The 12,685-nt window shown below is 38.7% G+C and overlaps 1 pseudogene; it reads left to right on the forward strand.

Moving 5' to 3' along the window:
• The first annotated feature begins 282 nt into the window (after nt 1–282).
• On the forward strand, nt 283–2,759 carry LOC120435657 (annotated as a pseudogene).
• The last annotated feature ends 9,926 nt before the right edge of the window (nt 2,760–12,685 follow it).

The raw sequence follows: 12,685 nt of genomic DNA on the forward strand, positions 1-12,685 counted from the left end.
GCTGATTTCTCATGCAATGGGGTTGACATGTTTGAGTTTGTTTCTTCAGTGTAATCTCTGTAAGGCAGAAAACGGTAAGGTAAATTTTAGGGAGTGTCCACAAAAACTGTTTCGTTGTTTGTTTTTACTCATCCTTTAACCAATAAACCACGACAAAGCATTTTATTCGCTTAATATCCATTTGCTTGTATTTTACACATGGAACTGCGTTTGTTTTCTAGTTGACAGTGAGCACAGGTGGTCTATACAATAAATACAAACCTTCTGCTGCTCTGTGCCAATAGTCATAACTCATATCATGCCCTTGTTCATGTTTGCTGTTTCCTTACATGATATTGCCTCTTCTTTTGTTTCCATCCAGGGTTCCAGCGGCTTCCACATTTATCTACCCATGTGCCTGATAGGTGCCTTTTTATTGTGGTGGGCTTGATGTTCGGGGGACTCTTTAGGGCCGGTGGACAGGAAGTCCCACAAATCGTCCATAAATTATTCTTTCTCTGCCTGCTTCCACCCATCGTCTTGGATGCTGGCTACTTCCTGCCCATCGAACCCTTACTAGAGAACCTGGGCAGAGTTCTGTTATTTGGCTTTGTGGGTTCCATTTGGAATGCCCTCTTTGTTGGGGGCATTCTTTATGGAGTGTGTAAGATTGGCAAAGGCAGTACAGTACTTACCAACACAGGTCTACTGCAGTGCCTGCTCTTTGGATCCATCACATCAGCAGTGGATTCTGCTGCTGTATTTGAGAAGATCCAAATGAAAGAAATCTTGCACATCCTGCTGTTCGGGTGAGTCAATCCTGAGCGATGCTGTAGCTGTGGTGAGTGACCGAACTGGAGTCTAAGTAGCACACCAGACTGATATATATGTATGAGAAGCAGACATTTTTCTGGCTAAAGTGACACTGGCACAAGTCAAAAATATATACCACACTCACACATTGTGCATGCTTATTTTTTTTCCAACCTATGTAACCATACTAATCTTGACATTTAAATAATGTGATATACTTTGTGAACTGTGGTCTTGGATTTCTGATTTGCTGTAATATTTGCATTTTAATTCATACAATATGTAACCAGCCCAGAGTTCAAATTTATTTTCATTATATTTCATGAAAGAAGTGCTTCACAGTGAGCAATACATTCTGTGCTTATCCCTTGACTGGATTTTAACTGCACCTTGACTGGTTGATTAAGACATTAGTTCATGTCCTTATCACCTGCCAGTCTCCTGTTTCTTAAACTATTTGACTAATATCCATTAGTTCATATCTTTTTTTGTTATTCAGTTTTTCTTCCCTCTTTCACTTTCCCTCTCATAGGTATTGTATCATCTTTATCATGAATTCTATGTTACTGCCTCAGTGACATTCCTGAAGATCTTCCTGGGAGTCATCGCTTTCAGTTTAGCTGGACTGGGTGGCATCCTAGTGGGATCTTGCTACGGCATCCTCACTGCCTACACCACACGCTTCACCTCCAATACGGGCATCGTTGAGCCTCTTGTGGTTTTTTTGTATTGCAACATGGCCTACCTGTCAGCTGAGATGTTCAACCTCTCTGGCATCATTGCGTAAGTTTGTTCAAGTCAGCTATATAACAGCCCACAGAAACGCCAAAGAAATAACACATTTTCAGATTGTGTTCTACATACAGAGTAGGGCTGGGCGATATGGACTAAAATCCATATTGCAGTATAATTTGAAGCATGTGTGGTAACGCTATATATTGTGCTATATTCTTTTCTTCTCTGTGTGTGTGTGTACATGTATATATATCAGGCCTAGGTGGCACTGGTGCGTCTAACATTTTTTTCTTTGGTGCACCAGCACAAAACTTAGGTGCACCCCAATTTTTCAACCGCATTGCTTAAAACATGTGTTTTACATGTGCACTTTTTTAAAAATTACTGTCCATACAGACAATATTGATTTGTAAATGATTAACTAACTCCACCGTGCCCGCTTCATACTCTGGGGGGGAGGGCTGTGGCTCCCCACACCCTTTAGCAGATCGTTACATGGAGAAACCTTTTGAACTTAAGCGTGCTCACACACACAGGCGTACACACGGGTCCTTACGGTGGCCCCTAGAGACAAAGCATGTACAAACTCCAAAACACTTACAAATTCCAAAACACATGCAAAATACAAAACACGTACAAAATACAAAACACATGCAAAATACAAAACACGTACAAAATACAAAACACATGCAAACTCCAAAACACATGCAAACTCCAAAACACGTGCAAACTCCAAAACACGTGCAAAATACAAAACACATGCAAAATACAAAACACGTACAAAATACAAAACACATGCAAACTCCAAAACACGTACAAACTCCAAAACACGTGCAAACTCCAAAACACGTGCAAAATACAAAACACATGCAAAATACAAAACACGTACAAAATACAAAACACATGCAAAATACAAAACACGTACAAACTCCAAAACACACGCAAACTCCAAAACACTTGGAATTTGTAAGTGTTTTGGAGTTTGTACATGCTTTGTCTCTAGGGGGCCACCGTAGGTCCTCGCTTACACAAACTATATCTACCTTGGCTGCTACCTTAAAGCATATTGTGCACTGTCGGTCCTGCGTGCTGCTCAATAACACTCAATATTTAGTATTTACTGTTACTTATACGTATCTAGGTTGTTCTCTCTATGTTGTCTTATTTTCTTGTTGTTTGTTTTTTCTTTTCTTCTTTTAACAGGTGATCCAACGGATTTTCTCTGTATCTTCTTTTTTTTTTTTTTCTTTGCCTGTCCCATTTGGTTCTTTAGCCGTCAGAATTGTTGTCTGAAGACCAACAAGGATACCAAATGGATTTATTTTGCCAAATGGATCATCATGGCATTGCCGTATTGGTCCATTTGATCAAACTTTGTTGTTATTATTTATTTTATTTTCAGTTGTTACAGATGGGACAGACATGACTGGGGGATAGGAAAGGGAGAAAGAAAGAGAGGAAGGAAAAGAAAAACAGAAGGGAAAATGGACAGTGAGAAAGGGCACTTACAAAGACAAAGAGAAAAAAAAAATCTCCTGGATCACCTGTTGAGAGAAAAAGAAGAGAAAACAAGCAAAAAAAACAAAGCAACATACTAAACACAACACCATCACGTTAATCTAGCTAAGTGTGAACAGCAGTAAATACTAAATATTGAATGTTGTTGTGCAGCACGTAGGACAGACAGCGCACAATGTGCTTTGAAGTAGCAGCTAAGAAAGGTGTAGTTTATGTCTACGAACAGTGAGCACCCGTGTGCACACCTGTGTGGATCAGCGCTTGTATATACAAAAAGGTTTCCCCATGTAACGGTCTGCTAGAGGATGTGGAGGGCCATAGCCCCGTCCCCCAGGGCATGAAGCAGGTATGGAGGAGATCCAGGCTCCAGACATCCAGAGGCCCCAGAGTGCGAGAGCCCAAGGAGGACCACCGGAGGGGCATCCGTGCCACCCTCCTGGGAAGGGCTGAGGAGATCCCCAGACGAGGGGTCACCCAGTAGCCACGGAGCAGAAGCCAGAGGGGCTGCATCGGCGTGCCTGCCGGCTCTGCCGGCAGCCAGCTGTATCTTCTTTTACTGTTCCCCTTCCCTCTGTTTTCTCTCTCCTTTCTTTCTTTCTCTTTCTCCCTTTAAGTATAATTGCCTGTCCAGTTTTTAATAACTTAAAATAAGATAAAATAAAAAACAATGATAATATAGAATAATCAAGTGGAACAATATGGGATTGGCATATTTTCTCCACTTGAAAAATTAAATCAGTAAAAAAAAGAAAAGAAAAAAAGACAATTATGTTTTGCATATACATTTAGGGAAATTATATCCTATAAATTCCCAGTAGTTTGCGAAACTAATCTAATCTAACGGCACCTGAACCAATCCGGGATTTAGTGGCATGTATAGCATTTTCTGACACTATTTCATCAGCTCTTGTAGTATGTAGCAATCCATTTTCTGTTTACTTTCAGGCTGTTTAAGATTGCGGGTATTATTGATGTTCCTAACAGAGGTGCTGATGCAGTTAGTCAGGAATGATGGATATGTAGCTTCAAGGACAATCCCTTGAAGCTCCTGGTGTAGGTGTCCTGAAGTGGGGGGAGAGCAATCCTGCAGCAGCGTTCTGCTGTACAGATCACTCTCTGGAGAGCTTTTTGGTCCTTCACACAGCTGTTCCCGAACCACGCTGTCATGTTCTGTGTGAGGATACTCTCCACAGCGCCTGTATAGAAGATCCTGAGGATCTTTGGAGAGACCCTGAACTTCCTTAGTTGTCGGAGGTGATACAGGCGCTGCCTAGCCTTCTTGGTCTGGACCTGAATGTGGGCAGCCCATGTCAGGTCTGAGGAGATGTGGACACCAAGATATTTGAAGGACTGCACCCTCTCCACTGGTGCTCCATTGATGAAAATGGGCTTGTAGTTTCTGTGCTGACTCCTTCTGAAGTCCACCACCAGCTCCTTGGTCTTGCTGACGTTCAGCTGGAGGTGGTTGTCCTGGCACCATGATGCCAAATTCTTCACTTCGTCCATGTAGGCCGCCTCATCGCTGTTGGAGATGGCACCCAACACCACTGTGTTCTGTATATTATATTACTATATATAATAATGTTATTATATAATATATTTTTTAAAAATTCTATTTATTACCATTTCTCTTTCCAGGTTAATAGCATGCTGTTTTGTGATGCGACCCTTTGTCCAGGCTAACATTTTCCTGCGAGTCCGAAATGACTATAAAATATTTTTTGAATATGTGGAGCAGGTTTAATGAAAGCCTCATTTTTATTTTTGTGGGAGTGGTCACGGTTGCTGGACCTCAAGTCTGGAACTGGACCTTCATCACACTCACAGTAATTCTGTGTGTTGTTGCACGGGTCATAGGTCAGTCCTCTTGTATTTTTGCATGATTTTTTCAGATGTATGCATACTTACATACATACAAGTATTCACATACTTGTTAACCAAAAACTAGAACAGCTCTGAAGAGAAAGTTTGTTATTTCCCTGAAATCTTATGAGATTTTTTAAAGCTAAATTAAAGACCCACTGTTCACCCTATCCTATGTGTCTTAATTCTGTGCTTGTTAGTTTAGTTTTTAAATTGTATTGCTTTTATTTATTTATCTTTTTTTTAATCTCAAATAACTGTTCAGCACCTTGTTTGAAAGTGTTTTACAGATAATGTTGTTATTATTATTGTTATTATTAGTAGTAGTAGTAGTATTAAAATACTTTTTTTTCTTGCAATCTAAATACACTAGACCAGGGGTCTGCAACCTTTAACACCCAAAGAGCCACTTGGACCCGGTTTCCACGCAAAAGAAAACACTGGGAGCCACAAATACTTTTTGAAATCTAAAATGAAGATAACACTGTATATATTGTTTTGTTTTTTTACCTTTATGCTTTGTGTGAACAACTAATGTAAGTAAGTAAAGTTTATTTATTACGCACTTTTCACAGACAGGCAGTCACAAAGCGCTGTACACAAATATTAAAATAAACAATACAATCAATAGACATTATACACAATGTAAAAGATCAAATGTAAATAGCGTAAAGAATATAAAATACGTAGATCAACAAAAGGCTTGTTTGAACAGAAAAGTTTTTAACTGCTTTTTAAAAGAATCCACAGAGCAACTAAGTTGTGTTGCTTATGAAATCCATGAAGTGCTACAGAGAAAATTACATTTTATTTATGCAATTAACGCATTTTGAACTCTTAAAGAAATATAACTAAAGGAAAGACACCCAGCTGAACTAAAATGATCCATGTAGCAAACAAAAACTGTTGTGAGCCGCCTCCCTTATATCGCCTTTGGGCTTTTGGAGTCTTGACCTGACTTTTAAAAAATAATTGGAAAAAAGCTCTATGCTGCTAAAAGATGAAAAATAGATATTTGCAAAATTCTGCCTAAATATGTATTTTACCACGTTAATGTGTGTGGCGGGGCGTGGTTTGCAGCGCCGCTGCAGGGAGGCGGACGCACCTGAGCAGCACCTGCAATCACGCCTCGCCGCCTTAAAGTCTGTGTTCTCTCTGCTGTTGTGTTGTGGGCTGTGAGCTGAAAAGTTACAGCCGGCTGTATGCGTACAGCAACCGTGTGTGAAAAGCGGTCAATAAAGAGATGCTGAAAAGCATGTTCATGCAAACATCGTCGGGTCTGCCGTGATATGTTTACAATAAGACTTATGATCCCGAACTTTTGCGCACAGCATCTGCAAATCGGGGCGTTCATCTTCATGCAGGACTGTAAGCTGTCATCTGTGAGGCGTGAGCGGTGTTTGTTTTTAACATAGTTCACGGTGGAGAACAGCTGCCGACATAATGTGGATCCAGATCCATAATTGGCCTACCTGGGGTTGAAAGTCTCGATAAATGCACCGCGTTTTGGCGGGTATACCGGCTTAAGTGACTGTGACTCTTATTTTGAGCGTTGAAAAAAATAAGAGAATATAATTTTATTTTTATATTTCAAAATCACAATAATCTTCCAATTTAGAACTACAAGTTAAAAAAAGAACTAAACACAAATAAAATACACTTCAGCTAAATACTTCTAATTTATTTTCCCAAACCACGCGGAGCCACAAAATAAAGACTAAAGAGCCGCATGCGGCTCCGGAGCCGCGGGTTGCCGACCCCTGCACTAGACAGATTGCATTTAATCCCTTGTTTGTTGACACTTACAACATCACTGACATACAAAACCTGACTCATTTGTACACTGTTCTTTCCAGCTGTTGTTGGTGTTACCTTTATGACCAACAAATTTCATACTGTCAATCAGACCAAAGAGGATCAGTTTCTAGTTGCCTGCAGTGGCCTGCGAGGTGCCGTTGCCTTCTCTCTCGCTTTCCTGGATGATTAACACATTAGTTCATGTCCTTATCACGCGCCATGATCAGTCTCCTATTTCTTAAACTGTTTGACTACCAGTTCATATTCATTAGTTCGTACCTTTTTATTTGTTATTCAGTTTTTCTTCCCTCTTTCACAGCAGATGCCTTTGTGTCCAATTAACTGAGAATAAAACATGAAGGAGATTTTCCTGGCCTGGCTTTTTATAGCAGATAACCGCCTTAAAAATATGTGTTTTTTAATTTGACATACTTAAAAAAAAGTATTAAACAGCAAAAATTAAGCTTTGTTGTTGGAGGTCATTTTGGGGGAAGAGAAAAAAACAGTGGCTGACACTGTTGTATACAATGGTAGACTAGTGCGTAATAAGCAGACAAGTAATGCAGAAAACAGAGATGTGAGATGGGAAACTGTTCTTAAAGTACATTTTGGTCGGAGAGGGACAAACCCTGCAGCTCAGATTCAGTGAGCTGTTGACTTTAAATCCAAACGGCGTGTCCATGTTCATGCCGTTGGGTGAGGCTGCGTCCACACGAACACGGGTATTTTTGAAAACGTAGATTTTTCTATGTGTTTGGGCCTTTTGTCCACACGTAAATGCCGTTTGGGGTGTCTAAAAATTGAGATTGTTTAAAACTCCTGCCAGGGTCGAGATTTTCGAAAAAATCGTTTATTTATGGATGAGGAAAACAGATTTAGTCATGCAACATCAAAGGTGTGTGCTGTTTTTGAGGTTAAAAATCTGATAAAAAATAATAAAAATAATAACAAATGTCAGTTAAATATATCATATAGGAGACACACACAGTGATATTTGAGAAGTGAAATGAAGTTGATTGGATTTACAGAAAGTGTGCAATAACTGTTTAAACAAAATCAAGCAGGTGCATAAATTGGCAACACACAAAAAAAGAAATGATATATTTAGTGTATATCAATGTGTGTCTCCTATATAATATATGTGACTGACATTTTTAATTGTAACAGCGATTCATACAGGAAAATAATGACTATTAATAAGGTTGCCCAAACTTTTGCATCCCACTGTATATAGGAACATAGTGAAGACAAGTTATTTAAGAGAATAAAGAGAGGTTAGTTTATTTTGGAGTAGAGCTCCATTTATTAAGAGAATTTTAAAAAGGCAGGAACACTCTTTAGTGGTTTGTGGGTGGCTCTTAAAAGAGCCGTTGTGGGGAAGTCACTCGGACTTCAAACAGGCTACTCCTTTGTATGCCAAGACACAGCTCCCTCCGCCAAGAAGTGGGCCATGAACTTCTCCCTCACCAGGTCAGCCTCTCTGGAGGAGTTGTTTGCTGCTACACGACCCTTATCGCGAGCCGTGGGGTTTTTTTTGTTTTTCTTTCTCTCACCCTCTCTCTCTTGCACTTGTTTCCCGCTTCACTTCGCATACGAGCCTTGTGCTTTGCGCTGGGAAGAGGGGGGAGGGGCGGTAGTTACACTCGCAGTAGCACAGGAACAGAGCCGGAGGGAGAGAGAGAGAAAGAGAACCAGGGACAACAACGTCACATTAGAAAGGCATAGTAATCATCCACAAGTTATTTTCAGTTGCAGATGATAAAGGATTCAGAAAGTTTATTAATGCAAGCCCATATGACAGAGAATATGCATTGTTCTTTTTATTTTCATATTTTAATTTATATTTAATTGTGTTGTGGTTTGCAGTGTTTTGTGTTGTTTCACTTTAAATTTGTTTAAAAGGAAAAAACTGAAAATTTAAATAGTTAAAAGTTGAAATGTGAATAGTTGGTTTTTGTATTATATGATTTATTTATTACATTTTATGTGGAGTGAATAAATAAAAGTATATTTACGGTGGCCCCTAGAGACAAAGCACGTACAAACTCCAAAACACGTAAAAACTCAATAGCACGTACAAACCCCGAAGCACGTACAAACTCCAAAACACGTACAAACTCCAAAACACGTAAAAACTCCAAAACATGTACAAAAGACAACAGAAGTGCTCCAAGATGCTAGGCGCAGTGTTGAGCTTTTGTTACCTAGTGGCTACACAAGCCAGGAAGTACCAACGACCAGATTTGGTGTGTGGTAGTAACAGGTAAATGAACTTTTTTTTTTGCATAATTTTATATTATTGTTAATAATTAATTAATTAAAGCAACAAAACAACCTGAAGAGCCGGTTCGGAGCCGAAAGACCCGGCTCCTTACAGCTCGGCTCACTAAAAAGAGCTGGATATCCCATCACTATCTGGTATGTGAGTATGCTGAATAATTAAACACACTTCAAAAAAGTATAGAGTGCCATTTTAAGAACATTTATTGTGCAAAACATTTTAAAAAAATTTTTAAATCAGCTTTGAGCTTTTCAGTTCAGCTAAAATGTTTGCGGCTGGGTATGGACTGCAAGGACTGTCATAATGAATTAATTAAATATGCCATTAAATAATTAGTTAAATGTTGCAATAATTAATTAAAATGGGAAATAATCAATTAAATACATATTTATGACACATTTAATTAATTATTGACACATTTATTTATTTATTTCACATTTTAATTAATTATTGACCCTTACATTGGTTTATTTAATTAATTCATTTTGACAGACTTGACATCTTCAGCTCTGAATTAATTTTATCTGTCAGCCTCACCCATCAAACTCAAGGGGAGGGGTTAACGCTGATCAAGTCAAAAACGTTGCTTTGGAAGTAATTTCTCAACGCCAACAACCACCATGTGGAAACTAACGGAACTGTACTTTGAAAAACCCTTTTTGTATGTCACCAAATACAGTTTTAATAGTTTTTTTTAGCCGAGAATGTAGAGGGTTTAATGTTCCGACATCTGGTCGGTTTGTCAAGATGGAGCCTCTTTGCAAAAGTGCTTCAGTGATTTCAGAGATGTCTGACAGAAACACGGTGTTTCCGTCACGTACTGTTAGGTTTAACTTTACCAGGCTTGTTAGACACCATGAAAAAAAAAATACAGACTTCATGACGTTTGACTGATATTTTTATTGTGAATATTAATCATAAGGGTACACCAATAAGTTGGCTCTTACTGAAAGGACACCTTCCTGCCATTCATGAGCAGTATTAGTTTTCTTCTAACATCCAGAAGTCTGCACAATGTGTTTCACAGTTTCTAACAAGCCTTTGACAGTTAAACATAACATGACTGAAACAGTAACATAAAAAAAACCCCTCACACAAATCATATGTTAACCTCATTTTTATTTTTAAACTGAAAATTCTAACAGACAGCTGGTGCTTAGAATACAGTTGAATAACTAACTGGCTTCCCAGTTAAACTGTGACTATCACCAGGTAACGTGGGCGTGTTTCTTGAATTAGCAGCAGGTGTTAAACAGCTGACATGTGAGCAGCATGTACGGAGCACTTTTGCAAACATGTTCTGTGTTGACAATTTAACCAGACAATATTAAAAGTGTTTCAGGGAGAGAGCTGAAGGGGACAAAATTAATTAATTAAATGTGTCATAAATATTTATTTAATTCATTACTTCCAATTTTAATTAATTATTGACACATTTAATTTTTTAATGATGTATTTAATTAATTGATCATATCAGTCCTGCCGTTCCATAGCTGGGTACCTCGTAACATAGATCGAGTAGCTTAATCATTTTTCTTAAAGCTGCTTTTCCTCTACTGTAAGAAACGGCACCATGTCCTTACACACGTATACGGTAATGGCATTTGTCATATGAACCCACGGCTGATTCGTTTTCCTATACGGAGTGCCTTTGAGAAGGGCTAGGAAAATATCAGTGTGCTGGGTGTGTAGGGCCACCTTTTTTCTTTCCATTTGACTGACTGTGCATTTGTGAAGGGTGCAGTTTTGTGGCTTCTCTCATATTCATAAAACAAATTACTTGTATTCCCTCTCTTTGGTATTACTGTCACCTGGCATTACTTGCAGGTGATATTTTTCTGCTGAACATTCGACTGCTTAAACCTAAACCAGGTCCATATGACAACAACGTTTAAGTGTTTACAATGATTTTTTTTTACAGAACTTTTTATATTTTATGTTGTACATAGTTTCAAACAAATAATTCAAATAAAGTTCAGCTATGTACAATGATTATTATTTAAAGAACTTTGCGTTTTTTTCCCCTACTCTTGGCTCCAGCTGACCCTCATCCTCCTGCTCATCCTGATCCTGCATTTGGTGGCCCACTGCTGAACTGGGTCCTGGAGTGTCCTCCTGGATGAAGGCAATTAGGACTGGATGACTGGTAGAGGGACTCTGTGCCCTAGCATCACTGCACATTTACACAGCTTATGTTCAGTACTGTAATAAAATTCCTTACCAAACTAAATTGATTTTGCATCCTGTAAAAGAATGAGCAGAACTAACTATTTTAACTCCAAGTGTATCTCAAAAATCAATAAATAGGTTATCCCCTATGAGTACCAATCGATACTTATTATGAAATGCTTAACTGCCAGTGAAACAAAGGCAATTTTTACTACAAATGAGAAATGAACATACCAATAAAGACTAAATGTTCATTTCTAAGCAAAGTGCCGTGTCCTCTGAAGCAGAATCCATGAATTCTGTAGAAAATTATGGATCTCGTCATACTGTCCTTGAGACAGCTGTTGACTGGCTCCCTCTGCTCCAGGCTTGGTAATAGGCCACTTCCTGGGTTGGATGTTCCTGACAATAACGCAGGAAGAAGAAACAAAACAAACTATCACTCCTTAATACTTGGAACATGTAAAACAAGAGAGAAAAGCTCTGTTTATACAAAAGTATCAGCAAAGGATCTGTAATCAGTGGTCATTTAAGCATGAGCTATCTGTGCCTCATCAGTCTTCCCACCTTTTGGCTATGTGCAAACTCAAAAGATAATTGTAAGTTTTAAAAAGAAATTTTAACCTATTATTTTTATTTATTAGGTACAAAAGCACAGAGAATGAGCATATATATGGTCATATGTTTGTTTGTGTGTGCGTGTCTCATGTTCATGATATCAGTGAAATTTAAGCCTGCCAACTTTTTTTCTGTGGTTACGTATTGCACCATCATATCAGGCATACTGTTGTATGATGTAGTGAGCAGTAGGCCTGATATGGTGTTCCCAACACTAAAAACCATTAGGACAAAAATGACTTTGAGCAAGATGCTGTTTAGTATTTACTGCATGGAAACAGTGGAAGGCACAGCAGAAGTAGGGCTGTGCGATATGACCAAAATCTCATATCCCGATATTAAGACATCTATCGTCCGATAACAATATAAATCACAAAAATGTAACATTTTCTGTAAATTCTGTGAATGTCGGGCAGCTCGACTTGCGTGAAGTGTTTCCAGCTGGGCGTCGCGTACCTGGAGTCGAGTGTTTTAACTGATGCATGAAACGATACATTTTTAGACATAGGTTGTAACGGCCGCCGTTTTCTTTGTGAGTATTTATTACACAGCGTGCTGCGGGAAAAGCCTGTTCTAACGTTTGAGTCTAAGGTTTATTTTTAGCACCTGACGGCTCTTTTTGCTTCTCATCCGTAAATACTCTGCATCTTTCACGTGATTCAGTTTATTTTGAAAAGTCTCAACAGGATCTTGAGCTTTATTGTGAAAGGTTTACGTGGAAAATAAACAAGCGGACACGAGGTGGTTTTACCGTCGTTGTTGCTAACGACAACGCATAAAAACAAGCACTTGTCCGTCTGTAGTGTGGTTATATTAAGTATAAGAGAAAGAGAGATCTTTAAGAAATTAATATAGCCACTACAGTGACCATCAAAATAATGAAAAAATATTGCCGTAAACAGTTTATTTTGC

This window comes from Oreochromis aureus, linkage group 22, assembly GCF_013358895.1.
Source record: "Oreochromis aureus strain Israel breed Guangdong linkage group 22, ZZ_aureus, whole genome shotgun sequence".
NCBI lineage: Eukaryota > Metazoa > Chordata > Actinopteri > Cichliformes > Cichlidae > Oreochromis > Oreochromis aureus.